Genomic DNA, 13,184 nt, shown 5'->3' with positions numbered 1-13,184 from the left:
GTGAGCCCCCCGTGGGACAACCTGATCACCTTGTAACCTCCCCAGCGCTTAGAACAGTGCTTTGCACATAGTAAGTGCTTAATAAATGCCATTATTATTATACCCAAATCTAAATCTCCAGCCGTGATCTCTCTCCCTCTCTGCAGTCTCGCATCTCCTCCTGCCTTCAAGTCATCTCTACTTGGATGTTCTCCCATCACCTCAAACTTAACAGGTCCAAAACAGAGCTCCTTATGTTCCCACCCAAACCCTGTCCTTTCCCTGACTTTCCCGACACTGTAGATGGCACCACCATCCTTCCTGTCTCAAAAGTGCATAACCTTGATGTTATCCTTAACTCTTCTCTCTCATTCAACCCGTATATTCAATCCATCAATAAATCCCGTCGGTCCCACCTTGGCAACATCGCTAAATTCTGCCCTTTCCTCTCCATCCAAATCGCTACCACATAAATAATAAAAAAATAATAATAATAATGGTAGCATTTATTAAGCACTTACTATGTGCAAAGCACTGTTCTAAGCACTGGAGAGGTTACAAGGAGATGAGGCTGTCCCACATGGGGCTCACAGTCAATCCCCATTTTACAGATGAGGTAACTGAGGGACAGAGAAGTGAAGTGACTTGCTCCAAGTCACACAGCTGACAATTGGCGGAGCCTGAATTTGAACCCATGACCTCTGACTCCAAAGCCCAGGCTCTTTCCACTGAGCCACGCTGCTTCTCTACAATCACTCATCCTCTTCCGCCTGGATACTGCATCAGCCTGTTTGCTGACCTCCCAGCCTCCTGTCTCTCCCCACTTCACTCTGCTGCCCAGATCATTATTCTATAAAATCTCTCAGGACATGTCACCCCACTCCTCAAGAAACTCTAGTGGCTCCATCCACCTCATCATCATCATCAATCGTATTTATTGAGCGCTTACTGTGTGCAGAGCACTGGACTAAGCGCTTGGGAAGTACAAGTTGGCAACATATAGAGACAGTCCCTACCCAACAGTGGGCTCACAGTCTAAAAGGGGGAGACAGAGAACTAAACCAAACATACTAACAAAATAAAATAAATAGGATATGTACAAATAAAATAAATAGAGTAATAAATATGTACATACATATATACAGGTGCTGTGGGGAAGGGAAGGAGGTAAGATGGGGAGGATAGAGAGGGGGACGAGGGGGAGAGGAAGGAAGGGGCTCAGTCTGGGAAGGCCTCCTGGAGGAGGTGAGCTCTCAGCAGGGCCTTGAAGGGAGGAAGAGAGCTAGCTTGGCGGATGGGCAGAGGGAGGGCACTCCAGGCCCGGGGGATGACGTGGGCCGGGGGTCGACGGCGGGACAGGCGAGAGCGAGGTATGGTGAGGAGATTAGCGGCGGAGGAGCGGAGGGTGTGGGGTGGGCTGGAGAAGGAGAGAAGGGAGGTGAGGTAGGAGGGGGCGAGGGGATGGACAGCCTGGAAGCCCAGGGTGAGGAGTTTCTGCCTGATGCGCAGATTGATTGGTAGCCACTGGAGATTTTTGAGGAGGGGAGTCCCTACCCAACAGTGGGCTCACAGTCTAAAAGGGGGCTCACAGTCTAAAAGGGGCTCCACATCAAACAAAACACTCCTCACCATTGGCTTTAAAGTACTCAATCACCTTGCCCTCTCCTAGCTCACCTCGCTTCTCTCTTACTACAACCCAAACCCTCAAACTTCACTCCTCTAGTGCTAACCTTCTCATAGTGCCTCAATCTCACCTATCTCGCCGCCGACCCCTAGCCCACATCCTGCCTCAGGCCTGGAATGCCCTCCCTCCTCAAATCCGACAATTTCTCTCCCCACCTTCACAGACTTATCGAAGGCGCATCTCCTCTTAGAGGCCTACCCAGACTAAGCCCCACTTTTCCTTTTCTCCCACTCCCTTCTGCATCCCCCTGACTTGCTCCCTTTGTTCATCTGCCCTCCCAGCCCCATGGCACTTAGGTACATATCTGTAATTTATTTATTGATATTAATGCCTATCACCCCCACCCCATCTAGACTGTAAGCTAATTGTGGGCAGGGAATGCCACGCACGAGAAGCAACAAGAGCCTGGGCTTGGGAGTCAGAGGACCTGGGTTCTAATCCTGGCTCCACCACCTGTCTGCTATGTGACCTTGAACAAGTCACTTAACATCATCAATCGTATTTATTGAGCGCTTACTATGTGCAGAGCACTGTACTAAGCGCTTGGGAAGTACAAATTGGTAACATATAGAGACAGTCCCTACCCAACAGTGGGCTCACAGTCTAATCTCTGTGCCTCAGTTACCACTTCTATAAAATGGGGATTAAGACTATGAGTCCCACGTGGGACAACCTGATTACCTTGTATCTACCCCAGGGCTTAGATTATTATTATTATAAATATAATTATATAATTAGAATAGTAAATAATTTACAGCTCTAGTGAGCATCTAGAAGTCTAGTGGTTCGATTGGTTTCTTAATTTTACCAGGCCCTTTCATTTTGTAGTAATGATGAGCACAAACTTTTTTACTAAAATATTTTCCACGGCAAATTCTGTTTTTATTGGTTTAAACGAGAGAAAGGATGCCCTTCTCTCCCTTAAGCTGTAGATATATAGTTTCCTTTACATTGGAAGAAGACCCCAACAACAGTGAAATTCACCTATGAAGAGGCCACCATCTCTGGCCACATTGTGCACATTAAAAAAAGTTGTCCCTCATGTTGCGAAGCTTCATATTTCATTCATTCTTTAGAGAAGCAGCGTGGCTCACTGGAAAGAGCACGGGCTTTGGAGTCAGAGGTCATGGGTTCGAATCCCAGCTCCACCACATGTCTGCTGTGTGACCTTGGGCAAGTCACTTAACTTCTCAGAGCCTCATCTGTAAAATGGGGATTAAGATTGTGAGCCCCCCGTGGGACAACCTGATCACCCTGCATCCCCCCCCCAGCGCTTAGAACAGTGCTTTGGACATAGTAAGTGCTTAAATGCCATCATTATTATTACTATTATTATTATTCATTCATTCGTATTGATGGAGCACCACTGTACTAAGCGCTTGAGGAAGAACTGCCATTATTATTATTATTATTATTCATTCATTCGTATTGATGGAGCACCACTGTACTAAGCGCTTGAGGAAGAACTATACGATAGGAAACAGTAACATTCCCTGCCCACTGTGAGCTTACAGTCTAGAGGTGGAGGAGACAGACATTAATATAAATAATAAAAGACAGATATGTACCTAAGTGCCATGGGGCTGGGAGGGGGGATGAACAAAGAGAGCACAAGTTAGGGGGATGCAGAAGGGAGTGGGAGAAGAGCACTGTACTAAATGCTGGAGAAAGAACAACACAAGAGGAAACAGTGACATTCCCTGCCCACAATGAGCTTACAGTCTAGAGGTGGGGGAGACGGGCATTAATATAAATAAATAAAATGACAGATATGTACATAAGTGCTGTGGGGCTGGGAAGGGGGAAGAGAAAAGGAAGCAAGTTCCAGCGCTTGGCAAATCTTTTCCTTCTGCCTCCTCGTCTCCTTTTACATACAAAACTTTTGTTCAAAAGGAGGTCCTCCCTTCCTGATGGCAGTGATCCATGCTGGTCTGTCCTTAGCAACGGACTTCCAGTTTACAGCTTCGGTTTGGTTTTCCTGGATCCTTAAAATGATTCCTTTGCCAAGCGGCGTGGCGTGGTGGATAGAGCCCGGGCTTGGGGGTCAGAATGTCGTGGGTTCTAATCCCGACTCCCCCACCTTTCTGCTGCATGACCTTGGGCGAACCCCTTTGTTTCTCTGGGCCTCAGTTACCTCATTTGTAAAATGGGGATGGAGACGGTGAGCTCCACGTGGGACAGGGACTGCGACCAACCCGATGAGAAGCAGCGTGGCTCAGTGGCGAGAGCCCGGGCTTTGGAGTCAGAGGTCATGGGTTCAAATCCCGGCTCCGCCAATTGTCAGCTGTGTGACTTTGGGCAAGTCACTTCACTTCTCTATGCCTCAGTTCCCCTATCTGGAAAATGGGGATTAAGACTGTGAGCCCCCCGTGGGACAACCTGATCACCTTGTAACCTCCCCAGCGCTTAGAACAGTGCTTTGCACATAGTAAGCGCTTAATAAATGCCATTATTATTATTATTATTATTATTTGCTTGTATCCACCCCAGCGCTTAGAACAGTGCCTGACACACAATAAGCACTTAATAAGTACCATTATTATTATTTCAGTTTCCCAATCTCAGCTCTCCTGCCTGGGCTTCCCTTTCCCTCATCCCACAGGCCTCCCCATCCTCAAAGTCCAAATCACTGGGCCAGAACTGATGCTTCTCCATGTAACCAGGGAAATAACTGCTCAGATGAATTTCACACACCCTCCTTCTTAAGAATTGTTCACCAAAGGAGAGAGGGCCGGAGAAAAAGATTGCTCCCTCACCTAGTGTCCTAGTTGTAGGCAGGGAAGGTGTCTGTTTATTGTTGCACTGTACACTCCCAAGCGCTTAATACAGTGCTCTGTACACATTAAACACTCAATAAATGCGATTGGATGAATGAATGAATGGTTTCCCTTTATAGTCACTGTAAATAATAGTAGCATAATAATGATATTCATAATGATGGTATTTATTAAATGATTATTATTTGCCAAGCATCGTGAGGTAGATACAAGGTAATCAGGCCAGATACAGTGCCTCTCCCACAATAATAATAATTTTGGTATTCGTTAGGCCCTTACTATGTCAGACACTGTACTAAGCGTTGGGTTGGATAGAAGCAGCGTGGCTCAGTGGAAAGAGCACAGGCTTTGGAGTCGGGGTCATGGGTTCGAATTCTGGCTCTGCCAATTGTCAGTTGTGTGACTTTGGGCAAGTCACTTAACTTCTCTGGGCCTCAGTTCCCTCATCTGTAAAATGGGGATTAAGACTGTGAGCCCCCCGTGGGACAACCTGATCTCCTTGTAACCTCCCCAGCGCTTAGAACAGTGCTTTGCACATAGTAAGTGCTTAATAAATGCCATCATTATTATTATTACAAGATAATCGGGTTGGACGCAGTCCCTGTCCCACATGGGGCTCACAGTCTTGATCCCCATTTTACAGATGAGGGAACTGAGGCACAGAAAAGTGAAGTTCATTCATTCATTCTATATTTATTGAGCGCTTACTGTGTGCAGAGCACTGTACTAAGTGCTTGGAGAGTACAATTCGACAACATAGAGACAATCCCTACCCTAAAACAGACTCACAGTCTAGAAGGGGGAGACAGACAACAAAACAAGTAGACAGGCATCAATAGCATCAAAAATAAATAGAATTATAGATATATATTCATTCATTCATTCAATCATATTTATTGAGCGCTTACTGTGTGCAGAGCACTGTATTAAGCACTTGGGAAGTACAAGTTGGCAACATATAGAGACAGTCCCTACCCAACAGTGGGCTCACAGTCTATTCATTCATTCATTCATTCAATCATCATCATCAATCGTATTTATTGAGCACTTACTGTGTGCAGAGCACTGTACTAAGCGCTTGGGAAGTACAAGTTGGCAACATATAGAGACTGTCCCTACCCAACAGTGGGCTCACAGTCTAGAAGGGAGAGACAGAGAACAAAACAAAACATATTAACAAAATACAATAAATAGAATAAATATGTACAAATAAAATAGAGTAATAAACACATATATATATACACATCATTAATACAAAAATTAATAGAATTATAAATACGTACACATATACACAAGTGTTGTGGGGCAGGGAAGGGGGTAGAGCAGAGGGAGAGAGTAGGGGTGATGGGGAGGGGAGGAGGAGCAGAGGAAAAGGGGGGGCCCAGTGTGGGAAGGCCTCCTGGAGGAGGTGAGCTCTCAGTAGGGCCTTGAAGGGAGGAAGAGGGCTAGCTTGGCAGATGGGCAGAGGGAGGCCATTCCAGGCCCGGGGGAGGACGTGGGCTGGGGGTCGATGGCGGGACAGGCGAGAACGAGGCCCAGTGAGGAGGTTAGCGGTGGCGGAGGAGTGGAGGTTGCGGGCTGGGCTGGAGAAGGAGAGAAGGGAGGTGAGGTGGGAGGGGCCGAGGGGATGGACAGCCTTGAAGCTGAGAGTGAGGAGAAGTGACTCGCCCAAGGTCACATAGCAGACCAGCAGCAGAGCCAGGATTAGAAGCCATGACCTTCTGACTCCAGGCCCATGCTCTATCCACTATGCATGCTGCTTTTCCAGGGGATCACAATCTAAAAGGGGGGCGAAGGGGTATTTTATCCCCATTTTACAGATGAGGAAACTGAGGCACAGAGCACTTAAACGATTAGCTCAAGTTCATGCAAGGGAAGTGGGATCCAGAATCCAGGTTGCCAGACTCCCAGGCCTGTGTTCCCTCTGACTTCGAGTGAAGGAACCTCTCAGTTTTAAAGAAGGCTTGTCCACACATATATCTATAGATATATCGATAGTCCCCTAGACTGTAAACTTGCTGCGGGCAGGGAACGTGTCTACCAACTCTGTTACACTGTACACTCCCAAGCACTTAGTACAGTGCTCTGCACACAACAGAAGTTCAATGAATACCATCAATCGATAAATAACGATGGCATTTGTTAAGCGCTTACTATGTGCGGAGCACTGTTCGAAGCGCTGGGGAGGTTACAAGGTGATCAGGTTGTCCCATGGGGGGCTCACCTAAATCAGAGCCTCGGCCTTTGGGTAAACAATGGGAATTGGCATGACTTGAATTTCAGCTAAATCATCCCCATTTAGCTGGATTTCAGCTAAATCAGTGGTTGTCCATTCATCAGCGGAGACTCGTAAGTGAAGTCCAGGGCCGGACATAACAGCAAGCTTCGGTTGGGCCAAATTGTTCTTTTTTTTTTCCCAAGATTAGTCCTGTAACACAAGTAAGGATATCGGGCTAGGTTGAGGTTTGCCCACCTAGTATCAAAGGGGACATTTCGAGGCAAAAACTGAATTGAAGCGTAGCAGAATGCTAAATAGCTTTCCCTATTTAGAAAACCGGATCAGATGTGACTTTGAAAAAGTGTTGGTAAAACATATATTTGATCCATTCAGATGGTCATTGCGTTAGCAATGCATATATATATATATATATATACAAACATATATATATATGTTTACATGTATACATATGTATACATATACATATGTTTGCATGTATTTATTACTCTATTTGTACATATTTATTCTATTTATTTTATTTTGTTAATATGTTTTGTTTTGTTGTCTGTCTCCCCCTTCTAGACTGTGAACCCACTGTTGGGTAGGGACCGTCTCTATATGTTGCCAACTTGTACTTCCCAAGCGCTTAGTACAGTGCTCTGCACACAGTAAGCGCAATAAATACGATTGATGATGATGATGATGATAAATACAATTGAATGAATGAATGAATCAGGAGGGAAGTACTGTGACACCTCCACATCACACAAAAACTCCTCACCATCGGCTTCGAAGCACACCATCACCTCTCCCCCTCCTTCCTCACCACTCTCCTACTACAATCCAGCCCCCACACTTCACTCCTCTAATGCTAACCTTCTCACTGTCTATCTCACCACTGACCTCTCACCCTCATCCTGACTCTGGCCTGGGGTACCCCTCCCTATAATAATAATAATAATGGCATTTTATTAAGCGCTTACTATGTGCAAAGCACTGTTCTAAGCGCAGGGGAGGTTACAAGGTGATCAGGTTGTCCCACGGGGGTTCACAGTCTTAATCCCCATTTTACAGATGAGGTAACTGAGGCCCAGAGAAGTGAAGTGACTTGCCCAAAGTCACACAGCTGACAATTGGCAGAGCTGGGATTTGAACCCATGAACTCTGACTCCAAAGCCCGGGCTCTTTCCACTGAGCCACGCTGCCTCCCTCTTCATATTCGACAGACAATGACTCTTCCCTCCTTCAAAGCCTTATTGAAGGCACATCTCCCAAGAGGCCTTCCCTGACTAAGCCCTCTTTTTCTATTTTTCCACTCCCTTCTGCATCTCCCTGCCTTGCTCCCTTCATTCATTCCCCTTCCCAGCCCCACCGCACTTACGTACATAGCTGTAATTATTTATATTAATGTCTGTCTCCGCCTCTAGCCTGTCTTCTAGACTGTGAGCCCACTGTTGGCTAGGGACTGTCTGTATATGTTGCCAATTTGTACTTCCCAAGCGCTTAGTACAGTGCTCTGCACATAGTAAGCGCTCAATAAATACGATTGATGATGATGATGATGACCGTCTCTATAGGTTGCCAACTTGTACTTCCCAAGCGCTTAGTACGGTGCTCTGCACACAGTAAGCACTCAATAAATACGATTGAATGAATGAATAAGCTCATTGTGGGCAGGGCCTGTGTCCGTTCTATTGTTATATTGTAATATTAATAATGATGGCATTTATTAAGCGCTTACTAAGTGCAAAGCACTGTTCTAAGCACTGGGGAGGTTACAAGGTGATCAGGTTGTCCCACGGGGGGCTCACAGTCTTAATCCCCACTTTATAGATGAGGTAACTGAGACACAGAAAAGTGAAGTGACTTGCCCGAAGTCACACAGCTGACAAGTGGTGGAGCTGGGATTTGAACCCCCAACTTGACTCCAAAGCCTGGGCTCTTTCCACTGAGCCACGCTGCTTCTCGTCCTCTCCCAAGCGCTTGGCACACTGCTCAGCACACAATAAGCGCCCAATAAATACAGCTGACTGATTGATTGTTATGAAGTCTGCTTGACACGTCAGCTTGGAGTTAGTCATTCAATCATATTTATTGAGCGCTTACTGAGTGCAGAGCACTGTACTAAGCACTTGGGAAGTCCAAGTTGGCAACATATAGAGACGGTCCCTACCCAACAATGGGCTCACAGTCTAGAAGGGGGAGACAGAGAACAAAACAAAACATGTAGACAGGTGTCAAGTTGTCAAGAGTCCTGACCTGCTGTATTCTACACTTCCCCTTCTAGGCCCCCATCTCTCCCATGCCACCCACAGTGTCTTGTCTTATGCTGTCGAGTCATTTCCGACCCATAGACACGCCAAGGACACATCTCTCCCAACTTGTACTTCCCAAGCGCTTAGTAAAGTGCTCTGCACACAGTAAGCGCTCAATAAATACGATTGATTGATTGATCTCTCCCAGAACGCCCCGCTCTCCATCTGTAATCATTCTGGTAGTGGATCCCCAGAGCTTTCTTGGCAATAATTTTGTTCTCTGTCTCCCCTTTTTAGATTGTGAGCCCACTGTTGGCTAGGGACTGTCCCTATATGTTGCCAATTTGTACTTCCCAAACGCTTAGTACAGTGCTCTGCACACAGTAAGCGCTCAATAAATACAATTGATGATGATGATGATAATAATATAGAAATGGTTTACCGTTGTCTCCTTCCACGCAGTCAGCTTGAGTCTTCACCCTCTATTCTCTCCCATGCCGCTGCTGTCCAGCACAGGTGCGTTTTGACTTGGAGCAGATTGCCTTCCACTGTCACCCACTGTCCAGGGAGCGGTTCATTCAGTGATCGGTGAAGCGAGAAAGAGAGGCCGGGGACGGAAAGCCTGAGTTTTATATAAAAATTATTCCGTGAGGCGAATTGAATTTATGTAATTATTTAGGCGCAATGGATTGAACTTCCCTTTCGGGAGGAATATAATCAATTAGCAATATTAGAGCTTCCCTACACGGGAGGAACACAATCATACGTTAATCGCGCATGGATGAGGTGGCTAGCTCTCACCCGTGTGCACTTCCCACTTGGGAAGAATCCACTTACTTTCACAAATGGAAAGAATTCATTCCATTACCCGTGCATGTGGTGGGAGGCTAGCTCTCACCGTGTGCTCTCCCTGTATGGGAGGAATCCACTCTTGATTCCCAACAGCAGCAGGGTGCCTGGGTCCCCCCCACGAGACACTCACCCATCCCACGGCCCTTGCCTCAGTTGTTGGTTCTGGTTGCAGAGCGGGCATCTGGCCTTCTGGGCAGGGAGAGACACGTGCGCTGCTGCTCCTGCGTGTCCTGGTGTTCTGACCCCGAAGGTCAGAGGCCACAGGTATTTATTGCCTGTGCCCCTAGGCCATTCCAGCTTCCAATCTCTGCCCTCTCCCCTCCTCCATCCCTAATTTGATTGGCACGGGGACGAGGGACACCTTCCATATTCCCGGCTTGGGCTGTCAATCTAGCAGATTTGGTCGTGGGAGCGGTATCCCACCCTCACTTCCGAGTTTCACCTGCTGGCTCAGGTGGTCACGAGATAGCTTTTGACCTTGAGATGGCCGGTACCCCAGGGTCACCTCGGGACACCACTCGCTCACAAGCCGCTGGCCAAGCTAGGAACGGAATGGGTAGGCCTCTGCTCGGCCCCAAGAGAGAGATGCCAGGGGGAAACGCCAGCCCAAACCACGCTCACCCTGCCTTCCAACCTGATCGCATCACTGACAGGCTTTAGGAAGAGGGAAGAGTAGCAGGAGTGGGCAGTGCTGCTTGGGTGGAGAAGGTGGAAGGGAAAGGGAGAGAAGTCCTGTAACTATGAAGGGAGTGAGAGGGCATCAGGATAGGTCAACGTCAAGAGAAGCAGCGTGGCCAAGCGGATAGAGCATGGGCCTGGGGGTTAGAAGAACTTGGGTTCCAATCCCAGCTCTGCCACTTATCTGCTGGGTGACCTTGGGCAAGGCACTTAACTCCTCTGGGCTTCAGTTACCTCACCTGTAAAATCAATCAATCAAACAATCGTATTTATTGAGCACTTACTGTGTGCAGAGCACTGTACTAAGCGCTTGGGAAGTACAAGTCGGCAACACATAGAGACAGTCCCTACCCAACAGCGGGCTGGGAGATTAGGACTGTGAGCCCCATGTGGGACAGGGATTGTGTCCAATCTAATTATTCTCTATCTACCTTAGCGCCTAGTAAAGTGCTACTGGCATACTGTAAGCACTTAACAAACACTATTAAAATAAATTTTAAAACACCTCCTGCTAGTGTCCCCAATCCTAACAAACCCCTCAGGCTCAGCTTTTCCCAGGGCCCACAGTGAGAAAGCATCACTATTTCCCCAGTGCCTGCATTAATCACTACCCAAGAACCAGATAGCCAAAATGTTGGTTTTTTTGTTCCACACATAGGACATCACAAGCAGTAACTAAGCGCTCTCACATACCTGTGAAGCAAGAATGCTTCCATTAATCAGAGAAACTGAACTCGCGGAAGGGGATTGATGAGCAATTATCCGAAAAAACCCAATTTCTTCAAGAGCAGGTTTCTTTTGGCCTGACAACCAGATAATCCACCTCAACTCTCCATTTCTATTTGTGTAAACACAGCACGGAACAAGGACTTACTGAAAGCACCTTAATAGCCAAGGGTTCCATGCAGGAGTTCATTGGGAAGGAAATTAGTATTTTTCATTTTTTATGATATTTGTTAAGTGCTTACTCTGTGCTAGGCACTGCGCTAAGTGCTGGGGTAGATACAAGCTAATCAGGTTGGACGCAGTTCTTGTTTCACATGGGGTTCACAATCTTAATCCCCATTTTACAGATGAGGTAACAGGCACAGAGAAGTGAAGTGACTTCCCAAGGTCACACAGCAGATACGTGGTAGAGTCAGGATTAGAACTCAGATCTTTCTGATTCCCGGGCCAGTGATCCATGCTGCTTTTCCATCCAAGCTGGGGCCTTTAAACCACCAGAGCACCAAAGCTGGGGCAATTTGCAACATTTCACCTTTTATTAAAAAAACAAACATCCAAGCTTGATTTGGAATTCACTAAAGTACAAACACCCCCAAACTCCTTATGGGCCTTAAACCCACAATCAGGGTCAGGAAGTAATTAAATGTTAAAACATCAGGAGGGGAAACATTAACGCTAACAATGTTTTGGCAGGCTTTACCAGGTCAGAGCTGTGAAATTGGGCCGCGTTATTATGAAAGTACCGATCTTTGTTTTCATAGCTTTTGAACAGAGATAATCTATATCTCATTCGGATTAAATAACAGCCATCTCCATACAAGTTGGAACTCCAGAAAGAAAAAAAACCTCACTGCAAGGATATCCTGTTGTTTTTGACTTGGGAGTCTCAGTTACTCCCTGTACTCAGAAGACCACATTGGGGTCAGCATGTTTTAAAAGGCATATTATTGCACTACGATTCTTTGAAATGCGAGACCACAATTTCGGAACACAGTTATTAGTCAAGTCTTTTCTTGTTGAACCGAACAGGACGAATCGGTGTTATCGAGGCTCCCCATGCTGGCCGTTCAAAAATATCTGGCATTTCATTTAATGTTCTCAAAGCATTTTATATACTTTGAAGGGCCGATTTTTCATTTGAAATACGGGGGCAAAGAGAAGGGGTGGATAGCAAACTACAGTCGCAGATGGAAGATTCATAAGTGTCTGCAAAATCTGAAGGGCTTTTAGATTAGAAGGATAAGAGAGATCGTAGGTTCTATCCCGGCTCCACCATTTGTCTGCTGTGTGACCTTGGGCAAGTCGTTTCACTGGGTCTCAGTTCCCTCATCTGTAAAATGGGGATTGAGACTGTAAACCCCATTTGGGACAGGCACTGAATCTAACCCCATTAGCTTGTATCCACCTAAGCACTTACTAGTAATAATAATAATAATAATGATGGTATTTGTTAAGCACTTACAATGTGCCGATCACTGTTCTAAGCGCTGGGGGGATACAAGGTGATCAGGTTGCCCCACGGGGGGCTCACAGTCTTAATCCCCATTTTGCAGATGAGGGAACTGTGGCACAGAGAAGTTAAGTGGCTTGCCCAAGGTCACACAGCTGACAAGTGGCGGAGCCGGGATTCAAACCCATGACCTCTGACTCCCAAGCCTGCGCTCTTTCCACTGAGCCACACTGCTTCTCTAAGCGCTTACTGTGTGCCAAGCACTGTTCTAAGCGCTGGGGTAGATACGAGGTGATCAGGTTGCCCCATGTGGGGCTCACAGTCTTCATCCCCATTTTGCAGATGAGGTAGCCAAGGCAAGGAGAAGTTAAGTGAGAAACAACGTGGTTTAGTGAGAAGAGCCCGGGCTTGGGAGTCAGAGGACACGGGTTCTAATCCCAGCTCCGCCACTTGTCTGCTGTGTGACCTTGGGCAAGTCATATAACTTCTCCGTGCCTGTTACCTCAGCTGTAAAATGGGGATTAAGATTAATTCCTTCCCTTCCCCACAGCACCTGTATATATGT

The sequence above is a fragment of the Tachyglossus aculeatus genome, chromosome 1, assembly GCF_015852505.1.
Source record: "Tachyglossus aculeatus isolate mTacAcu1 chromosome 1, mTacAcu1.pri, whole genome shotgun sequence".
Lineage (NCBI taxonomy): Eukaryota > Metazoa > Chordata > Mammalia > Monotremata > Tachyglossidae > Tachyglossus > Tachyglossus aculeatus.
The sequence above is the reverse complement of the archived record's forward strand: the minus strand, read 5'-3'. Positions refer to the sequence as shown.